Source organism: Myxine glutinosa, chromosome 7 (assembly GCF_964187855.1).
Source record: "Myxine glutinosa chromosome 7, kmMyxGlut1.1, whole genome shotgun sequence".
Taxonomy (NCBI): Eukaryota; Metazoa; Chordata; class Myxini; order Myxiniformes; family Myxinidae; genus Myxine; species Myxine glutinosa.
Window position 1 is genome coordinate 179,928,506 of NC_136267.1, and position 22,457 is coordinate 179,950,962.

At 45.1% G+C, this 22,457-nt stretch overlaps 1 protein-coding gene across 3 annotated transcripts in view; it reads right to left on the reverse strand.

Moving 5' to 3' along the window:
* Window positions 1-22,457, reverse strand: part of LOC137431870 (polypeptide N-acetylgalactosaminyltransferase 1) — a 594,418-nt gene that overhangs the window by 339,262 nt on the left and 232,699 nt on the right. The window lies entirely within an intron of this gene.

Here is a 22,457-nt window from a genome sequence, read left to right on the forward strand (position 1 = left end):
CAATACATTTCTCATCTTAGCCAAGCACAGCAGAAGTGGCATAATTTTATTTATCTGTGGGACAACAGATCGAGACCAGTGCTGCCTCACCAGCCTCAGCCAAACAGACAAATAGCGTCTTTTATCTGCTGCCAGACGCCTCTGACACCCATTTGGAAGAGGCCAAGCCTTCAGTATGCTCGGCCAATGTTCCAACACATCGTTGAACAGAAACCTACAAGAACTTACAACCAATGAGAGCGAGTTATGAAGGAGAAGAGGGAGTCGTGACATGGCCAACAGAAAACAGGCTAACCGTTTTGATCATCATGACTGCATGGCTTCCAAAACTTCCGTTTTCTTAGCGCTCTATCTTGCCCGCTCTGGACCTAGCTCAGTTGTGTAATCCGACATCTTGGCCAGATTACATACGTTGAGAGAATGCAACTCAAACTGCTACTTGACAATGTTCCCATGGCACTGAAGAAGCAATTGCATGTGTTACATATTTATGTGAATGTATGTGAATTACCATTCAGGTCTTTGCTTATCCGTGTGTAGTATATTAAGTTGTTGTGTAGTTGTTGTGGTTGGAGGGTCAGGAGCCCTTCTGAGGGAGTGGCCGGAAACGGAAGTGACCGGAAACGGAAGAGAAAAAGACACGAGGAAAAAAGGACGAGTATTATTCTTCCTCGCCCCGCTCCGACAAAAGGTGGGATCGACCTTGCGCTGCGTGGAACAGCGGCGTTCCGAAGCCTGTCTGGCGAGAGGAATTACCGGAACGTGTACCTGCCCGGTGGAGACGTCAAGTTGACGTGGGGCCGTGCATCGAACCCGCGTCTGGCCTCGTTCGCGGCACCGTCCAAACAGACGCGTGCGGGTCGCACGTTGGGGCCTAACGCGCCTTGCAAGCGGCGTGGGGTTTGGCTTGCTCTACCGTATCCGCTTCGCGTGGCCACGAGGGGCTGCAGCCTCAGTGCCTGGTACGATACCTGCCCGGTGGAAAAACGTCCACCCGGGGTTCGTTCAACCGCCCGAGAGCGGCGACGGCGACCATCATCTTGGTCAGGAGGGGCCCAGAGACATTGTGCGGGACCGAGACCAAAAGGGTGTCGTGAGTACTCACCGGGACACACATGTATAAGATGGCCATCTTACTCATAGGGAATTGATTGTGGCTGGGGAATTGTTGATGGTAGTGTATTGTTGATTGCTCGGGGAAAATCTCCGTGGTTGTGTCATGGAAATATTGTTGATGGTTGTGTATTGTTGATTGCTCGGGAAAAATCTCCGTGGTTGTGTCATTGAAATTGTATGGTATCATTACCATTGGAAATATATCCTTGAACATCAGTTGTCTCCTGGGTTAAATTCATATGGATTGCGTGGCGAAAGCGCATATATAATACAGCTTGCTGGCGGAGTTCCTCTCACGGTCCGGGGGTCACCGAGACCAGGTATTCACCGAGGGGACCACGTAACACATGTGACAAGGAGCAAAGAAAATGTTGCATTTGCATCATGTACAGTTGGTTTGCATTGCTTTTCAGCTGCTGCTGAAACGACTGGTGCCCTCGATTATGCGCCAGTCCCTGTTCACTGTCCATCTGGCGCTCTCTTCCAGCATTATCATATCCACGTGCCAAGGTCTCCCGAGGCAAGAAGGCCACACTAAATGGGGGATGGATACAGCATGGCCCTGACTACAATTCACTTAAAACTGTTTGACATTCTCAGGAGCAGACCTCAGAGCCTCACAGGCCCCGTTCCAAAGAGCCACGTTCCTGAGAGAGGCATCAGCGGGAAAGGCGGGGCAATGATTTAGTTGCCTGGAAGGTTTTAACATCAGCAACCAATTTTATGCCCATATTTGTCATAAATTTCATCCAAAGCATATTCCTATTTGCCATTATAGTTAGAATCAACATCAAGCGTGATCAAGAGGAACACAAATAAAACAAACAACTCCACAAGCATGCAATTGAATGTTTACTGTTCATAATGTGACACTGACTGAGATTGAATGATGAAACGTATTACGTGGGGAAGTTGGCTTCAAAACAAGTGAAAATGTGTATCGATTTTGATTGGAGTATAGATTGTATTGAATACAAACTCATTATTCTAATGGAATAAACTTCTTAGGTGCGAAGCAAGGAACAGGCCTTTTCTACTTCCTTTTGGATGTGATGGTGTAACCATAAGAACGATTGAGACCGGCATTCCAAAGGTCATGGGTTCAAATCTGGTTGAGGGCAGCAGCGTTAAAAATGGAATTATAAGCTCCTGGAAAATGAGCTAATCTCATAGGAATTAGCAGCACATCACTCTTGATTGTCAAAGTCAATAAAAACCTACCTGGCTCACTTAGACTTTCGGTGAGGGAGAACTCTATCTGTCCCAACTGGTTTCCTCTCCCATGTGATGCGAACCAATTTTGAGAGTGATGGGATGGTGTGGGTGTGGAGGGTGAGGGTGAGAGGATACTCATAAATTCCTTCATTGTAGCTCGGGGTGACATATGCTTCCTGCAAGAGTAAATACTACCGTCCGTCTGTGTAACCGTATGTCACCTACCCAATCAATTGGGTAGGTGACATCCTCCTCGATGAAAAAAAAGTTAACCAGATCAAAAACGTCCTCAATCTGAGCTTTTCTCCTGTTCATAAACATGACGTAATACATGTTCCAGTGAAAAATGTGAGAAAATATTTTTATTGGACATTATGACCTGGAATGGCGATGTCCTGAAATGACGTTACTCCAAAGGGCAGATGCAAGCTCACAAGTATGGGGTTAAATACCCAAAGAGGATCATAAGAGTTCCTGATGGAATTGAGGAGCCAAGGTGGCACTGGTATTACATCAGAGGCACCGAGGCGAAACTCGAGTGCTGAATCGACACACTCCTGCTAACTCGGTCCGACAGATGGCCGAGAGCGCTGAGCCGCGGTACTCTAATGTGACCAATGCACTCAAGGTAGACCCAGAGAGCGGAGAGATCGATGTGAGCATTTTAATTTTGTAATTCCAATATGTGACTATAAATATTAATGAAGGCTTTGCTCTTCTCCAGAGCACCAGTTTCATACACCACTTCAATTAGCAAAGTAAGCAGTAATAAATACCCGTTACACTTCCTCAATGTCCCCTTCAATCTTCCTTGCAGGGTTCAAGCTGTCATTGGCCAAATTGCCAAAAACAAAAGTTTAACTTGGCGAATATTTTTCATTTAAAATTTGCCAGACAGCTCATCAAATGTGCACACGCCCATACTGTTTTCAGGAAGCATGAACGTACGTTGGTGTTAGTTGGAATGTTAGTCACATTCAGAAAAACCTCAACTTGTACATCTAGCTGATTTAAATTTCAATGATGAGAAAGAGAGATAGTTAGGCTGGCAGGATGGCCTAGACCTAGAGGAACGTACACTCGCCTCTTAGCCGTCAATCCAGGGTTTGAATCCCAACCCAGCTATAAACTGTCATCCCGGTGTTTCACAGGCAGGGTGATTCATCAATGTGTGTGCCGTCCCTTGGATGGATGTCAAATTAGGAGTCCCACCTGCCGGCAATAGTTGGTGGACGTTGTCGATCTCACGGTGTTATTCACAAAGAGTAGGTGAGCTATCTCTGGCACTCTGACCAAATTACAAATTGCTGCCCTAACTACTGTTCGGAAGGCAATAGCAATCTACTCCATATAACCCTTGCTCAGGAAACTTTATTGGAGGTGCCGACGTTCTGGGAAAAAGATGGTACATCAGAGAGAGAGAGAAAGAGAAAGAGAAAGAGAAAGAGAAAGAGAAAGAGAAAGAGGAAAAGAGAAAGAGAAAGAGAGAAGAGAGAAAGAGAAAGAGAGAAAGAGAAAGAGAAAGAGAAAGAGAGAAAGAGAAAGAGAGAAGAGAAAGAGAAAGAAAGAGAAAGAGAAAGAGAAAGAAAAGAAAGAGAAAGAGAAAGAGAAAGAGAAAGAGAAAGAGAAAGAGAGAAAGAGAGAAAGAGAGAAAGAGAGAAGAGAGAAGAGAAGAGAAAGAGAAAGAGAAAGAGAAAGAGAAAGAGAAAGAGAAGAAAGAGAAAGAGAAAGAGAAAGAGAAAGAAAAGAGAGAGAGAGAGAGAGAGAGAGAGAGAGAGAGAGAGAGAGAGAGAGAGAGAGAGAGAGAGAGAAAGAGACTGAAAGAGAGAGAAAGAGAGAGAAAGAGAGAGAAAGAGAGATCACCAGTCCTTTTAACAATCGGTGAAACATACATTGCAGACCATTGCGGATGGGAGGGAGACCCAGAAGGCAGTTTCTCTTTCCATCGAGCCCCAAAAGAAACCGGCTGTAACAAGGGAAACCGGATTGAAATACACAAACGATACAGTCTCTTTTTATCCTTGCTGGAAAGTGGCGATGAGGACAACAAGATAGATGTTGTGGCGCTATCAGCCGGCAGGCTAGAGCTAGCACAGATCTGTGGTGGTGTATGGTGGTCACCAATGTTGGTGGTTGAGCTCAGGCCCAAGTGCCTAAAAACACACAGGATTTCCTGTAGGACCTTGGCTACGCTCCTCAAAGATCTGATGCCAGTTCTTACTTGAAGATGTCCTGCGGAGAACCAACTATTCCTGTTACAGTCACGAAGGTCCCGAGTCGTTTTCACGCCAGCACTCAAAAAACGTTGCACAAAAGCACGTGAGTGAGGAATAGCAGGAAAGAGGGCATTGTAGAAAAGGGGTTCCCGGAGGAACCTTTCACTGTTGTATGTCCCCATTTGCCGAGTTACCGAAATGGACCGCCAGACGTTCAAGACATCTTGGTAAAAGTCAGAGAGCAGCGAAGCATCGACATGTTGCAGCTCCATGAAGAAGAGTTCACAATTGTACCCAAGCATGCCGGCTTGTTTTAATATACAGTTTGCAGTCGATTTCCAGGGCAAGGCCTCCAGAAATATAAAACGACGAGCTGTAGAGACTCGGAAGGCCATCACCCGACAAAGAATGTCCACAAGCCCATGACCTCCTTCTGCCAGTGGAAGGCAAATAGTCTCTGGCTTTAGCCAGTGTTTGCCATCCCAAAAGAAGTCAAGTAAACATTTTTGGATTGATGACACCAACGTTGCAGGTGGCTGCAAGGCAATCATTTTATACCATAAGAGAGGGGCCACCAGGTTGTTAATGACCAGGGCACGACCTCGGAAAGACAAGGTCGACAAAATTCCTCTCCATCTGTTTAATTTATTGCTAATTTTGTGGAGCAAACCATCCCAATTCCTTTTGACAAAACCTGGGGTTCCAAGATAAACACCGAGGTATTTCACACCTTCTTTTCCCCATGTCAAATTCATAGGGAGAATTGGAAGGGCAGAAGGTGGCGTACCGCCGACCCAAACTGCTTTGCATTTCGACCAATTAATTTGTGGAGTACATGCTTGAGAGTATACCCGTAGGCACTGAAATAGCAGAGCAATGTCATTACTGCTGCGAACAGCAACACATACATCATCAGCATAGGCCGAAATGATAACGGGATTTTCTGATGGAGTCACTGAAAATCCCATAAGAGAAGATCGTAAACGAATCAAAAGGGGCTCAATGCAAAGAGAGTACAAGATTCCAGATAGGGACAACCTTGCCGAATTCCCCTCCCAATCCGCAAAGGTGAACAGAGACCATCATTGATTTTGATCAAGCTAAAAATGTGATTATACAATAAGGATACATATGAAATAAAGGATGCCCCAAAACCAAATTGCTTTAAAATGTGAAACAAATACTCATGATTAACAGAGTCAAAAGCCTTTTCTTGGTCAATAAAAAAGAGACCGGTATGTTGTTGTTGAAATGCACACACATCCCACAGGTCTCGTACCAAAAAAATGTTATCGTGCATAGATCTGTGCATAACACAGTACGATTGATCCTGATGTATAACTGTGCTTAAAACAGTCTTTACGCGGTTAGCTAGCGTTTTGGCAAAAATCTTGTAATCTGTGCAGAGAAGAGAAATTGGGCGCCAGTTCTGTATCAATTGCAGGTTGTTTTTCTTAGGGATAAGGCAAACAACTGCACGTCGACAACTAAGGGGTAACAATCCCTCACGCAGACTGTATAAAAACACTGAGTGCAAAGCAGGACCAAGCATGTCCCAAAAGGTTTTATAAAATTCAGCTGGTAGCCCATCAAAACCAGGAGCTTTATGATCAGCAAGGTCATCAGCGCAGTTTTAAGTTCACCGAGAGTAATATTCTCATCCAAGACATGCCGCTGATGCTCATCTATCTGCGGTAAATTGGTCGTAATATTCTGCATTGCAGGCACATCATTAGGCTTAAAGGAAAACACATTCTCAAAATAAGACCGAACAAAATGAACAATCTCCGTATTATCACTAAGAATATGCCCATCACTAGCCCGAAGACTAAGCATTTGCTGGCTCGCCTTGGTCGTCTTCTCAAACTTAAAGAAATCTTTACAACATGTGTCTGACGACAGTAAACCATTCACTCTCAGCCTGACTAAGGCACCGATACTATTTTCGTGAATTAATTCCTTAAGCAGAGTTTGTTTTTCAAAGAGGAGTTGACACCGTCTTTCATCACTGAGGACCTCAGCACCTTCCTACAATCGTAGAATTTCTTGTTTCATGGCATCAATACATAATTGTTTACTTTGAGAGCAGTTGGCTTTGTATTGCTGACAGAAAACACGGATCTGCACTTTAGCATAGTCCCACCACTGACAGAGATTTAGGAAACGATGTTGGAAATACACAACCTTGTCCCAAAAAAACACAAAGGATGATTTAAAGAAAGGATCGCTCAGAAGTGAGGTGTTAAAAGACCAATACAAGGTGCGGCGTTTGAAACGAGGAAAAGAAAAACACAGTTTTACCAAAGAATGATCAGAGAAACCTGAAGGGACAATAGCCGCATATGTCACAAGATTGACAGCAGAGTTAGGAATATAAAATTTATCAAGACGAGCAAGTGAAAGATGATTTAGTAAATTAGTAAAACCCGACACCAGCTAAATTGCTGCAGGTTTGGGTGTTGTTGCCGGCATACATCGTTGAGGTCATGCCGTGAAATTATATTTGAAAGAGGCCTACCTGAAGCTGGATGTGGCTCTGCACTGTTCCTATCTAAAGTTGGGTTTAAAGTACAGTTAAAGTCACCCCCTAAGCACAACAACGTATCAGAAGAGGTGTCTCAGGAAATTAAAGGACTGATTAAAAAAAGTTCCTCTATCTGTACTATCGCTTGGAGCATAGACGTTAACAAACATAAATCGTTGCTGATTGTATTCAAACTCTACAGAGGCTAGATAGCCTGGTACGATTTCCTTAAAGATAGCGGGGGAGACAGACAAACGTGTACTGACAAAAAAAGCAATACCTGCACTCACAGAAGCTGTATTACGAAAAAACCAAGTGCCAATCCGCTGTTGCTGCGAATCAGCCATGCAGTCTGCAGTGGCATGAGTTTCTTGCAATAAAAGTACATCAATCTTTTCCCTCCTGGCTAATTGCACAGTCTGGGACCTACGCAGCTGACTGCGCCCACCATTAATGTTCAAGCTTGCTATGTTCATAAAAACATAGGCAGCAACACAGCCATTACAGGTTTAATTCTTTCCTTGCTGTGACAAGGTACCTCTTCAGTCTTTTCAGCGATTGATCAGAAATATGAAGGGCCGCAGATTGTTGTACAACTTCCTGAGCCCCACTAATGAAAGCGTGAGTGTCAACGAAGAAATCGCAAATTTTCACGCGCCTTTTACGGTAGGTTTTTTGTAGGAAATCCACGATTTCAGCAGGAGGGCCAGAGCCTCCAGAGACATGCTCCGATGAGAAGTCGGCCTCACCATCACTCAGTGAGGCAACGGAAGAACCCCCATCAGTCACAATCATTGCATTGAGAGTCCATTGCTGAAGCAACGGGCTCATCAACGCGACAATCTGAGACTTCAACACTATCACCCTGCTGACCATGAGCTTGACAAGGCTCAGCTGCCTCAATGGAGGATTCGATCACAGACGGATCACTAGTTCCTACACACTCACCACTCCCCACAGAGGGAGGGGTGGCACAATCAACACAAGCTTCAGCAGGGGACACACATGGAGGCTCAACCTCACATGGAGGTTTACCCTCAGAACACTGGAGAGACTCAGGTGCTGTCTGGCCAACACATAAATTTTCAGCATTTATCACATTACCCTCAGAGTATTCTGAAGGGCGGGGGAGGTTGAGAAATTTCCTCAACTGGAGGAAACTGCTGAGGAGGAGGTCACGCTCCACCATAACCTTCACTAACCACTTGAGCGAAGGTTGGAGGACCGGCCAATACTTTATCATCAGGCTCGTTGAGGTCGCTAGAAGGTGGGAGGGTTCTTTTCCTGGTTCTCTGTTTGTCTACAATGGGGTTTGCATCAGCACCACCCATATTGTTTACATCATCGACAACGATCTCAGTTGAGCCTTGCTGTTCATCACCATTCAGGCAAGTGACTCTATCTGTGGACTTTTTCGGGCACGAGTCATTTAAATGACCATATTGACCACACTCAAAACAGACTAGAGACTCTGTAGAGACAAAGACCCGATAAGTGTGACCTTCGACCTTGAAGGGCAATACCGCATTTAAAGAGGTTACACCATGCGGTAAAATCATATAAACAAAACGACAAAAGGACATGTCGTGTTTTAAACGGTTATTTTTTCCTCGTACAGGAACCATAGTAACCGAAGAGACGACAGAACCAAGTTTGTTTAGTTCAGTAACCAGGTCTTTGTTCTTAAGGAACGGAGGAGCGTTAGAGAGAGAAACCCGAACTGCCGGCATGTCGAGTGGACATACCTGAACAAACACGTCGGGAGCAAAGAAAAGCCCGTGCTCGACTATTTGAGCAACCATGGGCACTGTGGAAACAAAGATTACCACGCGATTATTCATGCGAGAAGCCGCTTTTACATTATCCAAACCGATTATCTCTCTGGCGGCAAGGATAATGGCCTCGGCGTCGATTCCCGACGGAGGTGAACAAACTAACCCATGCTTCCGGGTTAGCGCTTCGAGAGACGTGTAACGAGAGCTATCCGCCATCGTTTACACGTTTAAAGAAAGGATAAATGTATAAAGGGTTAATGAAGCCAAAAAGCTCCAGTAAACTAGCGAAAAAAAAAATTTACGTAAAAAGAAATGGAAAAGTATTATGATTTGTAACAACACGAAGCGAAAAAAACCCGAAGAGGGAACCGCCCTAAGGGGGAACCTTTACCGGTCTCACCACGTGTGCTCTCTCACTTTCTCACTCTGAAGAGGGGGGGAGGGATGATAACGTGGAAGGGTGATACACAAAAGACGGCACAAAGGTGAGAAGAGGTAAGGGGAGGGTAAAGATACAAACCACGAGCACGGAGCTACAATGCCAAAACACGAGCAGACGCCATGACACCGCACCCAACGCACACACATACAGAGAGAGAGAGAGAGAGAGAGAGAGACAAAGAGAGAGAGACAAAGAGAGAGAGAGACAAAGAGAGAGAGACAAAGAGAGAGAGACAAAGAGAGAGAGACAAAGAGAGAGAGAGACAAAGAGAGAGAGAGACAAAGAGAGAGAGAGACAAAGAGAGAGAGACAAAGAGAGAGAGAGACAAAGAGAGAGAGAGACAAAGAGAGAGAGAGACAAAGAGAGAGAGAGACAAAGAGAGAGAGAGACAAAGAGAGAGAGAGACAAAGAGAGAGAGAGACAAAGAGAGAGAGACAAAGAGAGACAGACAAAGAGAGAGAGACAAAGAGAGAGAGACAAAGAGAGAGAGACAAAGAGAGAGAGACAAAGAGAGAGAGAGACAAAGAGAGAGAGACAAAGAGAGAGAGAGACAAAGAGAGAGAGAGACAAAGAGAGAGAGAGAGACAAAGAGAGAGAGAGACAAAGAGAGAGAGACAAAGAGAGAGTGACAAAGAGAGAGAGACAAAGAGAGAGAGAGACAAAGAGAGAGAGAGACAAAGAGAGAGAGACAAAGAGAGAGAGACAAAGAGAGAGAGAGAGACAAAGAGAGAGAGACAAAGAGAGAGAGACAAAGAGAGAGAGACAAAGAGAGAGAGACAAAGAGAGAGAGACACAAAGAGAGAGACACAAAGAGAGAGAGACAAAGAGAGAGAGACAAAGAGAGAGAGACAAAGAGAGAGAGACAAAGAGAGAGAGACAAAGAGAGAGAGACAAAGAGAGAGTCAAAGAGAGAGAGACAAAGAGAGAGAGACAAAGAGAGAGAGAGAAAGAGAGAAAGAGAGACAGAGAGAGAGAGAGAGAGAGAGAGAGAGAGAGAGAGAGAGAGATGGTTAATCAGGGGTTAAGCAAAACAAGAAAAGGGGGGAATTTTTTTTTTTTTTTTTTAAGGCAGAGACAAGATAAAGGTTAAACAGTGGGAATATGGGTATGAACAGAAATGAAATGCGAGGGTCAGCAGGGAACTGGAAGATGGTTGGAAGACAGTCGTACAATCTAAATGCTAAATGCAGTAGTACAATCTGGGTTGGCATCATGCGTGGTGAAAATGGACAACACGCGTGTTCCCGGCCAAATGGAACTATGCTCAGTAAAAAATATTTCACAAGCCATTAGTATTTGCCAATGAACAACTTCCTCCTGTTGTTTGCACATTCTGATTTGTGAAGTTTATAGTTTTCTTTCACCCCTGATTGTCTGTTTGTCTGTCTGTGGGCAGGATATCTCAAAACGTTATGGACAGATTCGGACAAAATTTGGTGGAGAAGTTGGGTGTGTGACGAGGAACAATTGATTACATTTTGGTGAAGATCCTGATATGGACACTAATTATATTAAGTGATTTTTCACCATTTAGAGATAGGCCTAAAAACGATATATATCAAGATATCTCAAAAAGTTGTGGACAGATTATGAAAAAACTTGGTGGATGAGTTGGTTAGGTGACAAGAACAAGCTGAATCGATGTTGGTTCAGGTCCGGATCCAGATTTGGCCTACCAGTGGGATACAAAACGTAAATTAATCAGCTGAGTGGAGGTATGTTCTCTACCTGGTGCCATTCTAGTTACCTTCGCAAAAGCGGAAGGTTATGTTTTGATCGCTGTGTATTTATTTGTATGTCTGTGTGTGTGTGTGTATGTTATTCGCATAACTCAAAAAGTATTCAACCGAATTGCATGAAATTTGGTGGGATGATTGGTTATTATACGGGACACATTTGATTAGATTTTGGGAGCAATCGGGTCAAAGGTCAAGGTCAAGGTCACGAAAAGGTCAAAATCGTATTTTTGTTGTTCTGTTCCCTACACTCCCATGCCAAGTACAGAACAGTAGCTGCGGCGAAGGTATGCGCTCTACCGAGTGCCCGTTCTAGTTCATGTATGTTTTATTTAGTGAAAATGAATTTGGATTTGGCCAAATATTTTCAAACAAAATCACAGCCAAATTGTTGACAGATTCTTCAATCCAGTTTAAACCCAAACTCTCCCAAAAGTGTGTTCAGAGCTCATGTTATAATGTACAATGGCCACCGTACTTGTGACAGCAGAGGAAATAATTGTGCAGAGTTAACATGGGTCCTCCACACATTGCTGACATGTTAATACAAATGCATTTTCTTATTCAAAAAGAAACCTAAAGTACTTGCAGGCCTTAAGATTACATGAATTTGAGGACATTACGAGCGAGTGTAGTGACCGAGGGAGGACGGGGCGGAGCAGGGCCGGATTGTGCGGGTGGTGAGAGCTTCGGATGACAATAAAATCACGCCATCATCAAGCATTTTGAAAGCTTCATGTGTTGCCCTCTCACAAACATTTCCATTAGAATGTGTTTTTGACAACGCTGGCGGTTCTTTTATTACCTTCGCAAAAGCGGAAGGTTATGTTTTGATCGCTGTGTATTTATTTGTATGTCTGTGTGTGTGTATGTTAATCGCATAACTCAAAAAGTATTCAACCGAATTGCATGAAATTTGGTGGGATGATTGGTTATTATACGGGACACATTTGATTAGATTTTGGGAAACAGATTTGCTCAAATTCTGACTATTTTTAACTCGATCGTATTTCACTCAAAGTTATGAGCGACTGAAGAAGAAGATGTCCATCCAGGACGTCATCACTATAACGCGATCTCCCGCGATCATTTCAACCTCAAAAAAAATTATAATTGCAGATTTGTCAAGAGATGAGGCATATTAACAAACGAATGAAACAGATTTGCTCAAATTCTGACTATTTTTAACTCGATCGTATTTCACTCAAAGTTATGAGCGACTGAAGAAGAGGATGTCCATCCAAGACGTCATCACTATAACGCGATCTCCCGCAATCATTTCAACCTCAAATGAAATTCAAATTGCAGATTTGTCAATCGGGGAGGCATATTAACAGACGAATGAAACAGATTTGCTCAAATTCTGATTTTTAAAAATCGATCGCATTTCACATAAAGTTTCACATCGCATACACTCCCATGCCAAGTACAGAACAGTAGCTGCGGCGAAGGTATGCGCTCTACCGAGTGCCCGGATTCTAGTTCTTTTTAGTTCACTGTGCAATCAATTTGTGGACATTAATTGGGCGCAGCATGTCATCTGAAGGCCTGGATTGAAATGGACTAAATTTAGAGTTGTGTTTGCTTCACTTCAATGCCAATGTAACATAAGAGATTAATCAATCAGACATTTAATGTGATGAAGAAAGAACAAATGGAAGAAAGAACAAAAGTCAAACCTGATTGATCTCTCCATACAGGTTGCTTCTGACAAACCAGACTTAATCTGCTGAACAGAAACTTTCCTCCTTCAAGATGTCTCTGATTCCTTAATTTCTCTTCCTGGTTACTCCCTCCTCTGGTATGATAGACTGAGCCTCATCCTGGTGGTGGGGTGGCTATCTTTAAAGAAAAAACTCTCTTCCTCACTCTCCATGCACTGCCCTATCTCCACCACACCCCAGGAGTACCTCTGGCTATGGCTTCCTCTCAGCTCCCACCTTTTGTTCCTATGTGTGTTGCACCGTCCAACAAACAGTGATGACTCCATTTACATCTCGCTGTCTGACAACATGGACCAACTTGTATCCACTCATCCCATATCTCTCATCCTCATATGTGGCAATTTCAATTGTCATCATGCCAGCTGGTTGGGTGTGGGTTCCTCTCGCACCAGCCATGGCATCTCAGCAAAGGACTTCTGCGACTCATTGGGACTGACACACTCAATCAATTTCCCAACGTGGATCTCAGTCAATGGCACATCATCTCTTCTAGACTTGTTTATGCCCAACTTCCCTGCAAATGTCTGCTGCTCTTCTTCTGCTCCAATCGGTTCATCTGATCATTTCCGTGTTAAAGCGGACATGTCTCTGGCCATTCTCAGAGAGCCTCCTCAGCATCGACGAGTCTGGCATTTCACTCAGGCCAAGTGACACGGTCTTCAAGCAGCCATCCAACATCTGGACTGGACTCCCATCTCTACTGCCTGACATCAACTCATTCTGGGAATTCTTCCAAAAAATATTGCTCTCTCATGCACAGATTTATCCCATCTCATCTTCAGTTGTCGTACCCTTCCTCCCGTCCATGGTACACTCAATCTTGCGGTGAGGCAGCTGCCAGGGAACAACTTGCCTTCATCTCATGGAAGCAAATCCAACTGAAGACAATCTCAGTTCCTTTCGCAAAGCTCAGAACAAGTGTGTGTCCACCCTCAGGAGAGCCAGAAAACAATATCAAGCCACTCTCAAGACTGAACTCTCAAACCTGTCTCCCTCCTCCAAATCCTGGTGGTGTCTGGTCAAATCTGTTTCTGGTGTTTGTTCCCCTTCCATCCCCCCCTTACCTCAAACAGGTACAAAGCTGACTCCGCAGGTGAAAAAGCTGAATACTTCAACTCGGTGTTTGCCTCAAAATATTGTGTCCCAAACCCATCGCTCTCTGTAACCACCTTACCCAGTCATACGCAGCTGCTCCTGGACTCTGTGTCCATCTCTCCTGACAAGGTGGAGAAGTTTCTGTCAAACCTCGACTCTGATTCTGCAACTGGACCTGACTGCATCAGCCCACGGGTCCTAAAATCCTGTTCTTCCGGTCTTTCACTCCCTCTCTCTGTTCTCTTCACCCACTCTTTTGCTCAATCTGCCATGTGCTTGGAAATCAGCCAACATTACCACTTTACATAAGAAAGGTGCATAAACAGATCTTTGCAACTACAGACAAATCAGCCTGCTCCCAATCAGCAGCAAGGTCATTATATCTATCATCGCTTCTGACATTAAAACCTTCCTCTTCTCCAATGGCTTGATCTCTGATCATCAATTTGGATTCAGACCAGGTCATTCTACTTTGCACATGCTGCTTCTGCTGTCTCAACAATGGATGGAGGTCATCAATGCCAAACAGGAAATCAGAGCTGTCTCACTTGACATATCTCGTGCCTTCGATACGGTCTGGCACCCTGCTCTGCTCACCAAACTCTCCTCCTATGGTATCCATGGAAATCTCCAAGCATGACTTGTGGACTTCCTCTCTGGTCGCAGTCAACGTGTGGCCATGAATGTAATTCTCTCATCTCCTCTTCCTGTTCAGGCTGGAGTTCCCCAAGGTAGTGTTCTGAGCCCTGTGCTTTTTTTCGCATTCATCAATGATCTTTCCGACTCTCTGGAAAATCCTCACTATCTCTTTGCTGATGACCACTCTCTGCCACTCCATATCTCAACCCTCAGATCAGCAGGCAGCACCCTCTTCACTCTCTGCAGTCTTACACAAAATCACGAACTGGTCAAACAAGTGGAACATGTCTTTCAATCCTGACAAATCTCACTCTCACGATGTCTCTCCGAAAAGACCGTGTGGGAAAACCTTCCCATTCACTTTCTCAACAATCCTCTTAAAGACGTTCTGTCACTCAAGCTTTTGAGCCTCAATATCATCCATGATCTTTCCTGTGAAAACCACATTTCAAATCTGGCCTCCAAAGCCAGTCGCAGACTGGGCATCCTCCGTCATGTGAAGTCCTTCCTTGCCACCTCTGAGCTCCTCACCACATGCAAAGCTTTCATCCGCAGCTCAATGGAATACTGCTCTCCCCTTTGGACTGGTGATCCTGCCTCACACCTAGCTCGGCTTCATGCTGTAGAAAGCAGAGCTTCAGGATCATTGGTGTTTCCCAGCGATGAAGCTGATTCTGAGGATCTTTCTCTCTCTCACCATAGGCAGGTTGGTGGTCTTTCTGTCTTCTACCGACTAATCTCTGGCCTAGCTCCCCCTGCTCTGTCTGTGCTCTGTCCCACAAATATTCCTGCAGGAAGCACAATAACTGCCAGCAATTCTATTCTTGTGAAATTGCCAAAATCAAGACTCTCACTCACCTTCACACTTTTATTCCTCTTTTTTCCCCGCCTCTGGAACAAACTCCCACACTCTCTTCAATCCCACTCCTCCCTCCAGGTCTTTAAAACAGCTGTTCACCACCATCTCTTATCTTCTCCCACCAAAACTTTGATCTTTTCTACCCCCCGTTAATACACCCCAAATTCACCTCTTTCAATCTCCGACTTCATTCCTGAAATTCCTCGTTGTGTCAATTTGTTATACAACCATGTACCCCTTCCCTCCCCCTCCGCCACCACCCTCTCTCTCCTCCCACCAGCCCTCTCCCTCCAACAGATCTCCCAATGTCCCTGCTCTCTACTGTTGTGCTTTTGTGCTTCCCTCTCTCTCCCCATATTGTCTCCCCCTCCCTTTATTGTTTTATGTGTCAGTTTATGTTTTTTGTGTTTTATGTGCTAATGTGTTTTTAATGTGCTAGCTCTTACACGAGCCTTGATCTTGTATACAAAAAAAAATAAAAATGTATGATTGTTGTCATTTTCCCATGCAGTAGTTCACAAATTAAGAAACCACTATGGAGATTGCTTCTCAGCACGCAACGCTCACGTACACAGCCTCACCTGCTGAGCAGCTATTATTTTGTGGTTCCTTTATTTTTGAATATGGATATTCCCAATCACAGCAAGTATTTATTGCAAATGTGCAGCGGGGGTTCCTGGCTCAAAAAGATTGTTTGATTATGGAATTCCACGATACCTTTGTAATCAACAGATATAAAATGATGAACCGAACGCACCCAGTTCCGCTCCGTCCTCCCCAACCTGCACAAAATGGGTTTAAACGTGGAAATAGAAGCAAATAATCTGTTTCAGTACATGCTATCTATCATCTTTCAAGTTAACAACAACTTTACTACACCTTACCACTGTGATGTTGTCTTTCCTCCACCATAATGTGGTGTAACAGATTAATATTGTAATTGGTATCAAGTTACAAATAGAATTGACACTGTATTCCATTTCATTTAACCGAGGAACAAAGTTTTTCATTCAAGACGAAAAAAAACCTCAATTTTGAGGATGTAAGTAAGTACATCCTGCTTCATACAAGTCAGTTGGACAAATCGAGTCACTTTTAGGTCTGCCATATTATTGTGTATGGGACACTGCATGTCAAACAATATTGTCAATAACTGTTGCCAAAGTTATTGTGTGTATCACTATCACATCACGGACAGGTCAGTGGTTCATGTCTACTTCCACTTCCTTTCTGGTCTTGCACCCTCTACCATTTCTGTGCTCCATCTGCCCCCCTCCCATCTCTCCCAGATTTTTACATGGCACACACTGTCTGCCATTAACCCAATACTCGTGAAACTCTCAAAATCCAGACTCACTGATCACTTTGCTCCGTTCCCTCTCCGAACCCCATTCCCCCAAGGAACCAACTTCCTCAGTATTTACTATTTTCAATGTCATTCTTCCCTCCAGGGCCTCATGATAGCTGGTAACCACCATCTCAGGTCATAGAAACACAGCAATAAGAACAAGATATACCTGGCAATACAGTACATAGTACTTTAAAACTAAATTACATACTTTTTTTTCTTTTTTTTTTACAAGCGGTGGCTCAATAAAAAAAAATTTTTTACATAGATTTGGGCGAACTCAATGGACTTCATTCAAAATCCTAAAAAAAAATAAGGAATCGCACTATTTTATACCTGCTTGTTTTACAGATCTGGGAGATTTTGAGTGCATTTCTAAGAGCATAATCTATCTCAACATATGTATAATTGGGCAACCAAACCACCGTCTGAACTTGTGTTTATTTTTCTATTTGGTCGGAAATTTCTTGCAAAATTTCAGTCTGCGTTGATTCAGAGTCAAAAGCAGAACGGCACTGGGAAGAGCACATCTCTCCGCCATGGTGATTATTATACGGTTTGTTTCGCACTGTTAGGCCGGATCTGCATCCGGACCTGAATGAAGATCTATTCGGCTTGTTCTCGTCACCGATCCAACGCATCCACCAAGTTTTGTCATAACTCATCCACAACATTGAGATATTGTACTACATATCGTTTTTGGCCCCCGTCTCTCAATGGTGAAGAATTGCCAATTAATTTAAATAATTAATTAAAATAAAATATTGTATCTGGATCCAGATCTTCACCAAAATCGAATCAATTCATCCATGTCACACATGCGACCTGTCCACCAAACTTTGGCCAAATCTGTCCATAACTTTTAGAGATATCCTGCTGGCAGACAGACAAACAGACAGACAGATAGGAGTGAAAACATAACACCCATCCATCTTCAGTGGCAGAGGTAACTAACTAAACAAGTTGATCACACAATAATAATAATAATAATAATTCATATATTTTGTATAGCGCTTTTCAAGTAGCCCAAAGGCGCTTTGACAGAGTGGAAAACATAATGCATAACAATACATGAAAACCACAATTGCAAAAAGACAAGAATCAATAGGGAAATATTTAAAGCAAAAGGAGGGAGAAGGAGAAGAGATAGTCAGGGGTTAAATGCTGTGGGTTGAATGTTGAATGCAGTGTTGAACAGGTGGGTCTTTAGTGATGTTTTGAATGTGGTGAGTGAGGAGGAGTCTCTGATGGTGTGAGGTAGTGAGTTCCAGAGGGTGGGAGCAGCGATGGAGAAGGCCCTGTCCCCCCAGGATCTGAATTTGGTCCGGATGGAGGGGGTCAGGAGGTTGGTACCAGCAGAGCGGAGGTTGCGGGTGGGAGTGTGTCTGGAGAGAAGGTCAGCCAGGTAGGATGGGGCCAGGTTATGGAGGGCTTTGTATGTCAAGAGGAGGATTTTGTACTGGAGTCTCTGGGGGATGGGGAGCCAGTGAAGCTTGTAAAGGACGGGGGTGATGTGGTCACGGGTCCGGGAATGGGTGAGTAGACGGGCAGCGGAGTTCTGAATGTATTGGAGTTTATTGGTGATTTTTGAGGGTGAACCATAGAGGAGGCTATTGCAGTAGTCCAGACGGGAGGTGATGAAGGCGTGGATGAGGGTTTCTGCAGCCGTGGAGGAGAGGGATGAGCGGAGACGGGCAATGTTTTTCAGGTGAAAGAAGGCCGACTTTGTGATCTGTTTAGTGTATTTGTCGAAGGAGAGGGTTTGGTCAAAGATGACGCCAAGATTCCGGATGTGAGGGGAGGTGGATACTGGGATACCGTCGATGTTGAGGGCAAAGTTATGGGTGGATTTTGTGAGCGTTTTTGGGCCAATGATGATTATTTCAGATCTATCACAGTTAAGCTTGAGGAAGTTGATTTGAAGCCAGGATTTTATTTCAGTGATGCAGTTTGTCAGGATAGAGTGGGTGTCGGTGGAGACGGACTTGGTGGAGATGAAAAGCTGGATGTCATCGGCGAAGCAGTGGAATTGGACACCATGACGGCGGATCAAGTGACCGAGGGGGGACAGATAAAGGATGAAGAGGAGGGGGCCAAGAACTGAACCTTGGGGGACACCTTGGGCGAGGGGAGCAGTGGGGGATTTGCAGTTATTGATGGAGATGAACTGGCGTCTGTCAGAGAGGTATGATTTAATCCAAGAGAGGGCAGTGCCGGTAACGTTAAAGGTGGATTCAAGTCGGGTGAGGAGGATGGTGTGATCGATGGTGTCAAAGGCGGCACTGAGGTCAAGGAGGACGAGAATGTTGAGGTTGCCAGCGTCAGAGGAGAGGAGAAGGTCGTTGGTGATTTTGAGGAGAGCAGTTTCAGTACAGTGGTTGGAGCGTAATCCGGATTGGAATGTTTCATACAGGTTATTGGCAGAGAGGTGATGTTTGAGTTGAGTGGCTACAGCGCGTTCCAAAACTTTTGACAGAAAGGGTAGGTTGGAGATGGGTCTGAAGTTGTTTAGGGTGTCAGGGTTTAGACCAGGTTTTTTTAGAATGGGGGTAACAGCAGCAATTTTGAGGGAAGGTGGGACGATGCCTGTAGACAGGGAGGAGTTTATTGTTGCAATGATAAGTGGAGAGAGAGCAGGGAGGGAGGCCTTGACAAAGCTGGAGGGTATGGGGTCAAGAGTGCAGGTGGCAGTTTTCATTCCTATGAGGAGTTCAGAGAGGTCAGTAGGGGAGATTGGGGAGAACCGAGACAGGGGATGGCAGGACAAGGGGGGGGCAGGTGGTTGGAGGGGGAGCGGGTGCGGCGGTGGTCAAGCTGTTGTCGATGTTGTCAATTTTGCGTTGGAAGAAAGAGAGGAAGGAGATGCAGTTGTCTACTGTGAATGACTGGGTGGTGGTGTTCAGGGGGCGGAGGAGTTTGTTTATTGTCGAGAAGAGTGCTTTTGGGGTTTCCGGAGCCAGAGTGGATAATTTGAGAGTAGTAGGCGGAGCGGGCGCGGGAGAGGGCATCTTTGTAGTGTTGTAGGTGGTCCTTGTAGGCTTGGGAGTGAACTGTGAGACCTGTTTTATTGCGGAGTCTTTCAAGTTGGCGAGCACGAGTTTTCATCAGGCGGAGTTCGGGGGTAAACCAGGGAGCAGAATGGGTGAAAGAAACTGTTTTGGTTTTTACAGGCGCAAGCTGGTCAAGGCAGGAGGAGAGAGTGTGGTTGTAGTAGTCAGTGAGGTCGGAAGGGGTGTGGAGGTCAACGAAGGGAGAAGTGGACATTTTTTCAGAGAGGGTGGATGAGAATGAGGTAGGTGAAAGAGCGTTTAGCTGACGGAAGGTGATAGTGCGATAATGTCTTGGTGTTGGGGTGGGGATGTTGATGGTCATAGTGGATTCATAGTGGATAGGTCATAGTGGATAAGTGGTCAGAGAGGGTGAGGTCAGAGCCAGAGAGATGGTGCAAATTTAATCCAGTGGAGCAGACAAGGTCCAAAATGTGAAAACGGATATGGGTAGGAAAGTCGACATGTTGAGTGAGGTTAAAGCAGGTGAGTAAATCAGTGAAGTCAGTGGTTATTGTGGAGTCAGTGGAGTCCATGTGGATATTGAAATCACCAAGGAGGAGGATTGAGGGGGAGAAGGAACATAGCTGGGTCAGAAAGTAGGAGAAGTCAGACAGGAATGATGGGTGTGGTTTGGGAGGGCGGTAGACGACAGCCATGACTGACTGTGTGCGACCAGAGAGTTTAAAAGCCAGGTGTTCAAATGATGAGGATGAGGCGATGGGGATGAGGCTGGTCCTGATGTCTTGACGGTGGATAACGGCAATTCCACCACCTCGGCCCCCCGAGCGTGGTTTATTGACGTAGGAATATCCATTGGGTGTGGTGAGGTTGAGTGTGTAGTAGTCCAGAGGTTGTTGCCAGGTTTCGGTGAGACAGAGAAAGTCCAGTTTGTTATCCAGGATGTATTCGTTCAGGATGAGGCATTTGTTGTTGAGGGACCGGGTGTTGAACAGGGCGAGCTTGATGTTGTTTTGAACAGCAGGGATGAATTCAGGTGATTTAGCCAGGGTTCGTAGGCAGGAGGTGCGATCATGTGCGTTGCTGTGACCAGGTGCGCTGGGACGATGAGTGGGAGTGCGCTGAGCCGGCCAGAGGACGGGGATGGAGTGACCTGATTGCAAATATACAAACTTACGACCGGAGCCACGGTGAATGTACCTGGGTCGTCGGAGGAGTCCATTTGATTTGATGGCAGAGATGCATGATGGGGTGGAGCGGGTATTGAGCAGAAGGAGCCTTGCGGCGGAGTACCGCAGAGCCATGCCAGGCAGGAGCGGAGAGACGAGACGAGGCCAAGGTTGAGGAGGTGAAACAATGGTCCCAACCCACGGGAGGGAGCCCGAGGAAACCAAGGAGCCAGGTAGGTGAAGCCAGGAGCAGAGCCGGGACCAAGCAGAGGGCAGGCAGGAGCAAAGAGACGATCACGAGGCCAAGGTTGATCACAGCAAAGCGGCAAATGCAGCGGCAATCGACCGCCGCCGCTACAAATCTAGATCACGGCGGGAAACCGCCACCAAACCGCTGCGATGGTCACAACCCACGAGAGCGTGCCCGAGGAAACAGCGAGCAGGCGAAGGAGACGGGCAGGCGAAGCAGGGAGCAGAGCCAGGGCTATGCAGAGGGCAGACTCAATGGCCAGAAAAATCCGCACGACCACCAAAAAAGCAAGCAACTGACAGTGGCCCGGTCGAAGAAGCGGCGAGCATGTGACGCCTGCGTCCTCTTCATACCGGACCGGAAGCGGGAGTATGAGTGGAATGGAAATAATGCAGGAAGATGTGGGATTTGGAATGGAAAATGGAATCTACAAACTGGTCTCAAAGCAATCCTCCACGAGACCTAGAAAATCCTCACTTGCTCGAGCTAACCAGTTAATAAAAAAAGAACTATCCCTGGCAAATTAAAATACACAATAATTAAAACACTTTCTTTGCACATGCTATTGTGAATTCTTCACGAACCCTTGTTTCCTGCTCTTCTCACAAGATGAGCCTTATAAAACCACCCTCCAACTATCTGACTCTTCCTATAGCCTCTGATATCTATCCAATTCCCATCTTAATATCATCACTTTCTCTTGATACGATACTGTTGTTACCCACATTTTGCTAAATTTCATGTTTTATCTTTTACATCACATCGATACATCTTGTATCCTTCTCATGCTGTCCTTCAATTTCTCAACCTCATTAAACCATGTCTCACTCACCGCAATTATATCATATTCCTTGCCACCGACTTTGGCTTCAAACTTTTCCATCAGATTCAACTTTTCCTTTCCTATAATTTTTTTTATGCTACCTGGCCTTCCTAATCATGTTATCACTAGCAGTTTATTCATGTATAGCCTCTCCATGCTCCTTTAGCCTAAAACCTGAATTACCTCCTCAATTCACACTACCATGATCTTCCCTACCCCCATTAACCCACCCAAAGCCCACCTCTTTCCAAGTTTCAGGTTTTACCTTTCACCTCTGTGATTGAGAGTTTGCAGCTGTCACCATCTTGTTCACCCCGTGTGTCCTTCGCTTGCCCTCATTCTTCCCCACATTCCTTATTTCTCAAATTAACCGTCTGATTTTGTCCTCCAACCCTGTTGTTGGTGTGTTTGCATCCTCTCCCCCCTCACCTTCTTTCCACAGTTTTTGTTCTGTTACGTCCTGGTCCATCCTGTGCTCCAGCTCCTCCATGAGCCTCCACACTGAATACAAAAAAAGG